The following is a 13,371-nucleotide window of genomic DNA, read 5'->3' on the forward strand; positions in this document are numbered from 1 at the left end:
AGGTGTGAGAATATGCAGTATTAACAAGAAATATGAGCTCCATGGGACAGACTCTTCTTGTACAAGAAGCCAGTAGCCCTACAACTCAGTGATTGGTTCATGCTACCTTGGCAGCCACCAACAAAATGTGTAACATCATACAAAAGATTTCACTCTCTGGCATTTGAAAACATTACTGTTGACTATTATTGCTCAATATGTGAAGCCCACTTTGGTTCATGAAACATTTATTAAGTATTTACCTTGGTGAGTACTGTATTGAAGACTTGATAATAACATTGTCCTCATTCTTGAATTGCTCACCATCTTGTACAAAGTAACTGCTTACACTTTTTGGATGTTGATATAAACACTTACTACATGTATAGAAATATTGAATCACTATGTTGTATACCTGGAACTAACATGGTGTTGTGAGTCAGTTATGTTAAAAAAAAATCCTAGTAACAAATAAATAAATAAATACTTACTACAAAAATAATCTTAGAGAAAAGTAGGGAGGTAACAAGAAATGCTTAGGTTCAATCAGCATTTTTTCTTTGTTCTTTATTTAGATCTATTAAGTTAACATGCATACAGTGTCTGAAATCATTACAGCACTTGATTACATCTTTATCTTTGAAAACAGGCCAATAAAACGCCTTATTTAAGATCCAAGAAATAGAATTTATGATCCAAGAAATAGATGATAAAGGAATTATCTTTTTTTCTTTTAAACTTCAGGTGTACAAAGCTGAGTTAATAAGACTCCTTCCTTTTTGGCCTGTTGTCTTTGCAAACTGCTCTCCTACTTTATTTTAGTGTATTTCCCTTCAACCCCATCTCCAACCCCATTTTCCCCCTTGGTCACTCACTGTGACGAAGATATTTAATACATGCCCTTACTATATATGCATCTCCAGAAATATGTAGTATTTCTTGTGTGTGACACTTAACATACATGAGTTAAACTGCACTGTAAATTTCAACCCAGTTCTTTTTTTCACACTCAACACTATACTTTAAAATGTGTCCATGTTCTGTGTCTAATTCGTCCTCGTTTCTTTGGATACAGCCACGCCACTTCCATCACGTGCACACACGACATTTTTCTTATCCACCCCCTTAGCGAGTGTGTCTATGTTGCCTCCAACTTTTGCTCCTATAAGCAGTGCTAGAGTGAACATCGTCCTGTATGTTCCTAATGGAACAGTGAAAGTTCCTCCCTGAAAGATACACCCAGGGATAGAAATGCTAAGGTAGGGTACAAACATGTTAACTTTCCTAATTACTGCCAGGTTACTCTTTAGAATGAGGGCAACAATTTACCATCTTACCACCAAGCATAAAATATCCCATTTCTTTTCATTTTCTCAAACATTTAATGTCATCCAGTTTTCGCAAATCTAATGAGACACCAGAGGAATCCATTGTTATGATTTAATTTCTCTGGAATCTGAGGTTAAAGTAAAGCTGAACATTCCTTTACATACTTAGTCATTTGGGTTTCCCTTTCAACAATGCTCCAGTGTGAGACTTGCCCGCTAGCAGAGGTCCTGCCTGAGAACTGTGCGCTAAGAACACACCTGCCAAGACCGACCTGCTGCCTTCCACCTCGAGAGATCAAGAGGAAGCCCAATGTGCTCTGAGTGGCACAAGCCTCCCCAGCCCTCTCTACCCCTCGGTGTCTCTATCTAAACCTCATCTTTCTGTCCGTCCCTCATCTTCTAGCTCTAATTGAGCTCTGGATCCCTTCAGAAGACACTACCTTTCCTGCAGTTCTCACAAGTGGAAGCTATTATTTCTCCTCGATCCTTTGTTCCCATGTTTGAAGAAGGTGTAGGTTTTCTTTGGCCTTGTTGTGGTTCCAGCCCATTCTCTCTGTCTCCTCCCTAAAATCCCGCATCTCTGAATCCCATGTCCTCACAATGCCTCACACCCACTGCTCAAGGTCGGTTGCCATCCTCTGCTGATGTCTGTTCTCTCCCTCACTCCCAGAGATGATATGCTCACATTCTCTCCTCTCAAACCCTTCCCGTTTTCTCTCACAATGGGCCTTGCTTTCTACTTCCCTGAGAAAAGAGAACTATCCAGAACTCCCCCACACTCTTCCACATCTACCCGTGAGCACACACCTGGCCCTCCCAACAGGTGAGCGGATGAGCTCTCCAAGCTCTTGTGGAAGGCCCAGCCCTCCTTGTGCACTGACGCCCCTCTTCCCAATTGCTCAGAGACATTGTTCTAGCAATTCTCTGAATTCCTGAACACGCACTCATACTATTATTTCTCCAACGCTAAATCGAAAACGAACAAACAAAAAATGCTGCCATCACTTTTCTCTCCAGCTACTGTCCTACTCCTCTATTTCCAGTTAGTGCAAAACTCCTTCAACGAGTGGTCTGTATTTGCTCTCTCCCATCATCCCCTGCCATTCCCTCTTAACCCATTCCAGCCAGATTTCTCCTACCACCACCCTAAGGCTTCTCTTGTCAAAGTCACCATGGCCCCTATGTTGCCAAATTTCATGGTCAAGTTTTAGTCCTCCTCTGATTTGAACTGTCAGCAACATTTTGCACAGTTGAGCACTTCTCCCTAAAATAACTTCCTTCAGTTTGATTCCAGGACACCACTTACCTCAATGAGGTAAAGTTTACCTCATTGAGGTAAGTTTTCTCTCTTACCTCAATACTCGTGTCCAGGTTTTCAGCTGGGAGTCTTTTCTTAATGTCTCTGAAACACTGCAGTTACTGAAGCTCTCTGAGCCTTGGTTTGTGGTGTACCTTGCTTAGATACAAGGAGGATTCAATCAAATAAAATATATCAGGAACCAAGCATTAAGCTTGGATCACAGACGTTCAGTGAATGATGGTTATTATCATTAGTAGTAGCAAACATGATATCAGGGGACAATTATAAGTCCCAGGTAAAGAATGATAAAGAGATACCTGCAGTGATTCCCAGTCAGCTTTCCTTAGGAGTATATAAAAAAATAAAAGGTCACAACTTTAACCTTTAAAAGAAATAAGTGTAAATAAAATACAGACTAATTTTATTTCCTGATATGAAAAAAATCCCCTGTTATAGAACTTAAAAATAATCAAGAAACTGAAATGGAAAATGTTACCTTAAATAAGAGATGGTAAAACCACATATTTTAAAAACATCAACATCTATTATACCAATATATAAGCCAAAATTTACTAAGGGCAGTGGTATACTTTTTGAGCTTCGCATGTCCGTTATAAAACTTTGAGAGTCTGGTCTAGGGAAATATTATGTTATTAGGAAAATGGCATTAGTCACAATGGACTACAGTATGTGCAAATATCCTCAAATTTCAATGGCTTAAAACTTAGTTTTCTGTGGGTTTTCCTCACTTATGTCACATGTTATCATGCATGTGGCTCTGACTCATGTTGTTTTCACTTCAGGACCTTGGTTGATGGAACAATCACTATCTGGAATGGTGCCCATCACTCTAATTGGGAAAAGATGTAGCAAGGCACACACTGGTTCTTAAAGCTGGCCCCTGGAGTGACAGGCATCACTTGCTTCACATCTCAAAGGCTAAAGCAAATCATGTGATTATACATAACTGCAATTGGGTGTAGTCATGTAACCCTTCCATGTGCTCAGAAGAAGAGAGAGAGCTGGATATTTGTGAACAGCCCTGATAGCTGCCAACCTTGAGTTTAACATTGAGAGTTCAATACCTAGTTCCTTTGACTCCTTGAATGGAAAGAAACCCTTAGCTCTCAGTAATCTTTATAAACAGGCAGTAAGAACTTTCTCTGGAAATTGCAAGAGGCATCATACTTTCAGTAGCAAATCTGAACTTAGATCTACAAAAGAAAAAGGTTCCTTTAAGGGAGCAAGACTTGTTGATACAAGTACTGAAGTAGGAGTTGGTATTTCTGTCTAGGTTTTACATCGGATATCTTCTGTGGCCTAAGGCAAGTTGTTAAATAACACCATCCTTCAAGAAAATAAGGAGATGTAATGACTGATTGATGGTAGAACATTTGTAAGCAGAGTAAGGAGGTGGTTGAGATTAATAGTGAAATCTTCCCATCAGATGGAAGACTGAACTACTCCGTGACTGACACTCAAAAAGCAAAACACTGACATGCAAAGTGTTTCAAATCCTACATGACGGGCTGTCTATATTGTAAAGAGTAGTTATACATGAGCATGTCATATTCCTTTCTCTCTTTCACACTGATGGAAAAAGAAAACCTACAGGTTCAAATCTGGCTCTGAATTTTCCCTGTAGTAATACAGGCATTATCAAGAACTAGCTACACAATATTGTATTTATCACATATCCCAATGTGAATGTCTGCATTACCTAGTAAAGAGTCCCAAGAGGGGGAGCAGACATGATTTCTATAGCAACAAACTATTTTCTAACTAGGCTGTAAATAATGGCATGCAGGAAGCAGACATTGTTAGTAATAACTTGTGATGCTTTAAGTGATCCCAACTGAAACACAACCAGATCAAAATATTTGAACAATTATAAATTGTTTTAAACAAAGCCTTTCAAAAAACAGGCGTTGTGCAGCACTGCACATTATATATAATACAATTTATTTTCTCCACTTTCTGCTCCTTTTGTTCAAATTACATAAGTAATTTATCAATATTTTTGTCAGTGTAACAATTCAAACATAAAAACATGCAATACAAAAACCTCAAATCCTTCTTCATTTACCTCACCGCCACAGATAGTAGTGACCTCTAATTAAACTTCACAAGTTTCATATTATTTACACAATAATGAACACGTACACATATACACACCTGTGTAAAGTCTTCTTCTACATGAATGATATGAAAGTCTATATGTTAAAATATAATTTATAACCAACGAGGACCTACTGTATAGCACAGGGAACTCTACTCAATATTCTGTAATAACCTAAATGGGAAAAGAATTTGAAAAAGAATAGATACGTGTATATGTATATCTGAACCACTTTGCTGTACACCTGAAACTAACACAACATTGTTAATCAACTATACCCCAATATAAAATAAAATTTAAAAAAATAATAAAATATAATTTATTTTTTCCCTTAACAATATGACTTGCAGAGATTTCCATGTAAATACATATAGCTTTATCCTATCTTTTAATTGGCTGCATGATATAGTTAAGCATTATTATTTACCATGCTCCCTGTTGACAGTTATGTGGCCCATTTCCAAATTTCTATTATTAAAGATAAGGTGCAATTTTAAAAAAATATACCTTTAAGGTGGAATTTGAGTAGTGGAATTGCTGGGTCAATGATACGCTTATTTCCACTTTTTAGAGATACTGTAAGATTGCCTTCCCAGCAGATTCACCCATCTTACACCCTGGCCAGGGTGTGTGACAGCACCTGCTTGCCCTTCACCCTCAAAAGCTTGTGCCAATCTAATGTGTACAAACATCTCAGTTGTTAATATTTTTTTCCTGATTAACAAGGTAAGTTAGCACATTTTCATGAATTATACTTTGATGAACTAAAATTCATGTCTGAAGACATTTTTTAACTGTGATTTTTGTAGTTTTCTTATTAACTCATAGAAAGAGTCTAGAAATTCTGGATAACAACCTGGTCTCTGTTAAGTACGTTGTAAGTATTTTTCCAGGTTAATGAAACTTTAACTTTATATTTAGTGCATTTTGTTATACAGAAGTTTAAATCTTTTTGTATCCAAATCTGTGGTCTTTGTGTTTGCTTAGGAAGACTTTCCAAATTAATCCAGTATTACCCTGTTCTTTCTCCAAACCCTGTCTTTTGAAGCCGGTATTATTTGCAGGCAATACAATTCATTCTTTTTAGTGCACAAGCTTTGACAAATGCAGGCAGTCATGATACCACCACCACAATTTAAGATACAGAAAAGTTCCATCTCCCAAAAGAATTCCTTCAAGCCCCCTTTGTTAACTCTTACCTCAATACCCAGACCCTGACAACTACTGATCTTTTTTCTGTTTCGATCGTTTCCTTTTGCATCAAGTTACATAAATGGTTACCATATACCATGAAGCCTTTTGGGTCTAGCATCTTTCACTTAGCATAATGCGCTTGAGATTCATCTCCTTAGTTGAAGGTATCAATAAATGGTTACTTTTCATTGCTGAGTGGTGTTCTATTGTACAGATGACCACATCTTATTTTACCATTGACCAGTTGAAAAACGTTTGGGTAGTTTTTGTTTTGGGTGATGACAAACTACTAGAAATCGTCGCTGTAAGATTTTTGGATAAATGTGTTTTTTTTTTTTTTTTTTTTATCTTAGGTAAACACCTAGGAGTAGGAATGTGAAATCATATGGTAAATGAACATTTAAAAGAAAGTGTACGGGAATTCCCTGGCAGGCTGGTTGTTAGAACTTGGCGCTTTTACTGCCAGGGCCAGGGTTCAATCCCTGGTCAGGGAACTAAGATCCCACAAGTCTCACGGCCAAAAAAAAAAAAAAAAAAAAGAGAGATTGCTCAACTGTTTTCCAAGGGGAGTATACTATTTTGCACTCTCACCAGCAGTATATGAAAGTTCCAATTGCCCTGCATCCTCATCATCAGCACTTGATATTATTGTGGTTTTTAATGGATTTTTCTCTAGCCATTCTAATAAGCGTGCACTGATTAACACCTTGGTTTCAATTTGCATTTCCCCTATGACTAATAAGTTAAGAATCTTCTCATGTGTTTGTCATTCCAATATCTTCTTGGGTGAAGTATCTGTTCAAATCTTGTGCCCACTTTTATTGGGTTATTTCTTATTATTGTGTTCTGAATGTTACTTATGTAGTCTGGATACAACTTGTGTATTTTCTCCCAGTCTTTGACTTGCCTTTGAACTCTCTAAACAGTTTTCGAAGATCAGAGATTCTTAATTTTGATGAAGTCCAGATGATCAATGTATTCTTTTTTGAATTATGTTTTTAGTGACTTATCTAAGAAATCTTTGCCTAACCCAGGGTCATAAAGATTTTCTCTTATATTTTCTTCTAAAAGTTTTATTGTGTAGGTTTTATATTTAAGCCTATGATTTCTTTTGAGTTTTGAATTTGATTTTCGGATTGTATTAGTTTGCTAGGACTGACATAGGACTGGATGGCTTAAACAAGAGAAATGTATGTTCTTACAGTTCTGCAGACTAGAAGTCCACAATCAAGGCATCAGCAGGTTTGATTTCTTCTGAGACCTCTCCCCTTGGCTTGCAGATGGCTACCTTCTTGCTATGTCCTCATGTGCCCTTTCCTCTTTGAGCATGCCTCCCTGATTTCTCTCTCTGTGTCCCAATTTCCTCTTCTTATAAGGACACCAGTCAGATTGGAGTAGGTGCCATACTTTAATGGCCACATTTTAACTTTAATTATCTCTTTAAAGGCCCTATCTCCAAATACAGTCACATTCTGAGGTACTGGGGGTTAGGATTTCAACATATGAAGTTGAAGTGAGGAGGACACAATTCAGCCTATAACATGAATCAAAATTCATTTTTTGGTGTAATTGTTCCAGTACCATTTGTTGAAAAGACCACTCTTTCTCCAATTTTTATAGAGAAACTATCTTCCTTCTGTTCTACAAGTGAAATAGTACTGGCATCCTGACACTCCTTGGAGACCTTGCTTTCCTTAAATTTCTGGCTAGTTAGTTGCCCAGAGACCTTATCTGAGTCCCATTCTTGAACTTCTTTATGGGTTTGAGTTAAACGATGATTTCATAGATTTTCTGGCTTTTTCTTGTTGTTAGCATGGGAGATGCTCTTTTTCTAGCTTTATATCCTTTCAAAATCCCATAATGCTATTTTAATTTTTCTATGTATGTTTTATTCATTCAGATTTTCTTTTATGTTTCTCAGTAAAAGTTCATTTTTTTTTCATAAAATTTTTATACTTTATAAGTTTTATTTCTTGGTATTTTAGAATTTTAATTTTTGCTCTTTTGTTTCTCTTAATAGCACCATTTACTTTAGTATTGCTTCAAACTATGTAGAATATAGAAAATTAAATTATTTTTATAAATTGATCTGATAAACTTACTGAATTTTATTAAATTTAAGAGTTTACCCATTGATTTCTCTTGACTTTTTAGTCCATTTATTCTAGGTTTTTAGCTCCTAGAACTATTCTACTGCCATAGCTATATTCCCCTATGTTTTGGCTGTCATTTCATCTTATTTTTGCCCATAGATCTGATCCTATCTGTTTTCTCTCTTTCAGAAATTTAGAGCTTGCATGTGGCACTCTTGTTTTCCTGTGCTTATGTAGATTTTTTCAAAATCTTCTTTGTAATTTCATGAAGTGCATTTCTGCCAGGTGGCAACTTGAACTCAATATTTGCTTGCTCTCAAATGCTGCTCCCCGACTTGATATTTTTCATGAGTAAAGTTTGCTTGCAAATCAGGTATATTTTGGAAAAGTATACATATAAAGTTTCTGAAAACTAAATCACATTTTAAATATACTAGGTACACTTAACTTTTAATAACATCTTGAAAACTGGGTAATCAGTTGTGAAGTACAAACTCAAAACTACCGAAAAACCAAAAACCTATGGTATTCATTCTGTGTTATTTTCATTAGGGCTTGGTATCAGGATAACTCTCAGCTCATTCATTGAGGTTGAAGTTTCATTTTTTATTTCTGCAAAATTTTATCTAATATGGAAATTATATAGTCCTTGTACGTTGTTAGATCTTTCCAGGATAATTAATTTGCCTTATTACCAAAAATAGAAACAGATTTCAATCACTATTTTAAGTTTTTCAATGGCACTGGTCTATCCCAATGTTTCGGCTCTTCTTGAGTTAATGTTAACTGCAAAAGTTATTTTATCTAAGTTTTCAAATTGCTTGTATAAGGCTTTTCATAGAATTATAATTTTTAATTGCTTCAGTTTCTGCAGTAATATTTTCATTGCTCATGTTTTCTAAATTTTCTATCGACTTTGATGTCTGTTCTATCAACCAAAAGATGTATTTTCAAAGCACCAGGTTCCTATTTTTTAACATCTTTTTTTGAAAGTTTTCTCTCTTTAATTTCAACTTTCACATTTAACCATTTCTTTCTACTTTCCTCAAATAAATTTTGCTGTAATAACTTCCTGAGTTGAACACATTTCATTTATTTTCATCATAAGTATATTCCAGACTCCAAAACCTCTATAGTTTCTCTTTGACCACTTCTCACAGGTTTTACACTTCCTTTAGAACTGCTTTAGTGGGACAAGGACTTGCTAGTAGTGATAGAGGATGGCATGTGTGTGTCCTTTGCTAATATTTTAAATTTAATTGTTATAAAATTTTACATGGCTTCTGCTTTCTTTTTAATTTTTTAAAATTAATTGATATTTTGTTTAGAATCTGTTCAAACTTTTGACACTATCCCATGTATTTAAAAATAAATTGTGGGGAATTCCCTGGCCGTCCAGTGGATAGGAATGTGCATTTTCACTGCCAAGGGCCCAGGTTGGTGGATCCCTGGTCAGAGAACTAAAATCCTACGAGCCATGAGGCACGGCCGAAAAAATTTTTTTAATTTTTTAAAAAATAAAAAATAAATAAATTGTCAGTTGGTTGCAAACATCTCTTAGAGTCAAATAATGGCTAGGAGACAGAAAACAAACTTTGATTTACTTGCCTATGTCTGAAAAGTTAAGATGGCCTCATGGGAAATCAAACAGCCTGACCAATAAGAAATCAGAGAAAAGGCCTGAAAAGTATTTTAAGTACGTTGATGCTGTTATTCTAGCCTCCATCCTCTTCAGGTAGAAATGGGAAAGGTTGTGGTTTTTAATTTGCTTTTTTTCAAATTCATCTTTGGATGTGAAGACCCACAAATCTTATTTCTTACAATTTCTTCTAGGTCTGGTGGCACAGGAAGCGCTAGAAAAGTAGACACTTTTGACATAGGAGACAGTGCAAGTATAGGAGATCATAGAGAATTTGTCAGGATCAAGTGATACTTCTTTGGAAAACCATTTGCAATATTTGATAGCACACAGTTAAGTTACAGCCTAATATTGCTCCAAAAATGGGATAGAAAAGCCACTACAATGGATGGTGTTTTTGTTTTTTTTTTACCTGCCAGTATACTGACAAGGATAAATTGAATAAAGGGGAAAGTACTTAAAGAATATAAAGGAGTTACCCCTATTTCTTCAGGCCACACCATCTTAGAGGCAGAATGGTATTCCAGCATTAGCAATAAGTGGCCTTATTCTGGATTTCATTCCCCAACGTGTGAGAATACCTTTCAGTCCTCAAAGTCACCTCACACTTGCTTCTAAGCCTCTGTGGACCAGCACAGGTGGGCTTACAACCCCTTCTCTCAGCAGCTGCTAAGCCCAGAGGCCTCAGCTGCTCCCAGTGGTGTATGAAGTAGCCTCACCTCCTCTCCAGGAAGGAGAAAGGCAATGCGGTCATGACAAAGACTGTGCCTCCCAGCTCCCTCAAGCCCCGAGCCCCTCCTAGTGCCGACGGGACGTAGCTGAGGGCCTCTGCCACCCCTGTGGCCTCGGAGTGCTCACGGAACCTCCCCTGGGTTATCTGGAGCTTCGGTTCACTCAAGCCAGAAGTGCGCCTGGGCCAAAGTGGAATTTGCTTCCTTCCCCCTTTACTGCTATTCTATTAACCTGACCTCACAGAAAAGCTGCCTTTTGCTCTCAACACAGCACAGAGATGTGTGTAGAAAGCTCTCTTTTGGTTTTACCCATGCGCCATTTTCCCCCTAAAACTCAAATGTGGATATATGACCATCGTACTTCTGTTACATACGCTGTAATGCATTAGTCGTCTCTACCATCTGATGGCGAGACGTGGCTAGATATTAGACCAAGTTCATGTACCCAACTTTCTCCCCCATAAGATGAGGTTTTCTTACAGGACCTCTCAATTTCTTTTCTTTTTTTTCTTTTTTTTTTACCGTACGCGGGCCTCTCACTGCTGTGGCCTCACCCGTTGCGGAGCACAGGCTCCGGACGCGCAGGCGCAGCGGCCGTGGCTCACGGGCCCAGCCGCTCCGCGGCACGTGGGATCTTCCCGGACCGGGGCACGAACCCGCGTCCCCTGCATCGGCAGGCGGACTCTCAACCACTGCGCCACCAGGGAAGCCCTAAGGCCTCTCAATTTCTGATGCAGAGAGACTCCTGGCATCCACTCCATATTCTGCCAGTGGTGCTCAAGTATTTCTTTCTGAACCCAGATGAATATGTAGCTCAAATACACCAAAGCCTTCCCTATAAAATAGAGACTATATTTAATCTCCTGGAAAATCAGCAAAGAAAATATGCAATAAGTAATAATCCTATTTGATAAGCATTTGGTAGAAATTTACATAGAGCCGGGACCTGATGGTGCACAAAGCAGCGATTCATCTGTGAGGCTGGCTGATGTCGTAAACCAGGAGAGGTGAGTAGGAGAAGTTTATGGGCAGTAGCAGTTGTCTCTGAGTAAATTACAGCTGTGTATTCATTCTGGGACATTTACTACTTTCTCCTATAAATACAATTAATGTGCTGAATTCATTTTCAAAGCACAAAGCAGGGTTATAACTTATCTTAAAGTTTTTCAGTGGAGAAGCATATAAAACAACTTCAAAGGAAATTCTTTGGGACTGCCTTATTGAAGAATTGAACCAACATCTTTATTTTCCTTTTGGAGACCATGGCACACAAAAACAGAATTTCCTTTCAGGATGTGGCACATTTTCAAAAGCAATAGACAGAAACTAGATGCTCAGTTACTGTTTTCTCTTAATTTTATCATTCCTGTCTTTCCCTGAAAATCTGAATTTGACTTAAACATGGTCCTTTTATTTTTTTTGAAGGAGCTTGTCATCATGAATAAAACATGCTTACAAGTAACCGTAAGCCATGGAAAGTTACCTCAATTCATTTTCAATTATCTAAAAATACACAGTTAAAAGGAAACATTCACAGAAGTTTACTTGAAGCCTACAGGAATTTTCCAAGTTCTTCTAAAACTTTGGATGGCCATCAAGGGGCCTAATTTACCCTGACTTTATATTCCATTATCTTTTCTTAAAAAAAGAAGAAGAAAACTGTGATTTGTTTGATTGAAAAACTAAAAATACAGTGAAAGGAATTTCTTTCTGTCTCCCTTTCCCAACACACATTCTCTTTCCTTTGTCTTTCACACAATCTCAGGGTTCATTCTACAGTGTTCCACCAAGAAGGGGGAAAATAGTGCAGGTGGGGAATGGGTCTCTCACACGGGAAATGGAGCATGCAAGCAGGCCACTGACCAAGTACTTAAGCATGGAGACGAACCACATGGCCGTAAATGACGGTCATTACTTTCTGAAAGTTCCCTAGATGGTGCAGGATTACCCATGCAATCACAATTACAAAGCAAGCTGTAGTAATCACTAAACAAACACTGCAACTTCTGCAGTGCACAATCTAGAATTACCTAGTGGGAGGCAACAGCTCACCTTCAGTCCCTAGGATTCAGAGAGAGTTGTGCTTTCCATAGGCGGTCATGATTTTCACCAGCAATGATGTTTGGCAAGCTTATGTTTCAAAGTGTTGAAATAAGCAAGTTATCAAGGTAGCTTTGAGGACCATCTAGGAAAATTACTCAAGAAATTCAGTGAGAAATTCACAAATTCGAGTTACCATGCGATGAAGTGTTTTCCACTTGGCACACCCCTTACAGGTGCTGTTTTACTTTCTTGATTTTCATGGAGGAATGTCAAATTTGGAAATTGACATTAATGGGTCCTTATCATGTGGCAGGGTGCGAAACTTTCTTCACCTGTTATCTCCTTTTAATATTCACAGCGACCTTCTATATAAAACAGCTTAATTGCCTCCATTTAATAGAGGGGCACAGTTAGGCTTAGAGTAGTGTGATGATTTACCATTTTTCATCACTGGTTAGTGTCAGAACCATGATTCAGCACCAGGATTATCTGTTTTGGAAGGCAACGCTACCTCTACTGCCCTGCACCAGTGATAGGAAAGCTGGGAGAGTTTTCTAAAGTAAAAAAAAAAAAAAAAAAAAAACTTGGGTGGCATTTTATTTAACGTTTCACTTTAAAGATGAGGCAGTTTACACAGATCCAATACAATTACAACTGTTATCACAAACAAAAACCAATCAATCGGACTTCCCTGGTGGCATGGTGATTAAGATTCTGCCTGCCAATGCAGGGGACACGGGTTTGAGCCCTGGTCTGGGAAGATCCCACGTGCCACTGAGCAGCTAAGCCCGTGCGCCACAACTACTGAGCCCGCGCTCTAGAGCCTGCGAGCCACAACTTCTGAGCCCGCGTGCCACAACTACTGAAGCCCGTGCACCTAGAGCCTTGCTCTGCAACAAGAGAAGCCACCGCAATGAGAAGCCCGTGCACCGCAAGGAAGAGTAG

The sequence above is a fragment of the Kogia breviceps genome, chromosome 5 (genome assembly GCF_026419965.1).
Source record: "Kogia breviceps isolate mKogBre1 chromosome 5, mKogBre1 haplotype 1, whole genome shotgun sequence".
In the NCBI taxonomy this organism is placed as follows: domain Eukaryota; kingdom Metazoa; phylum Chordata; class Mammalia; order Artiodactyla; family Physeteridae; genus Kogia; species Kogia breviceps.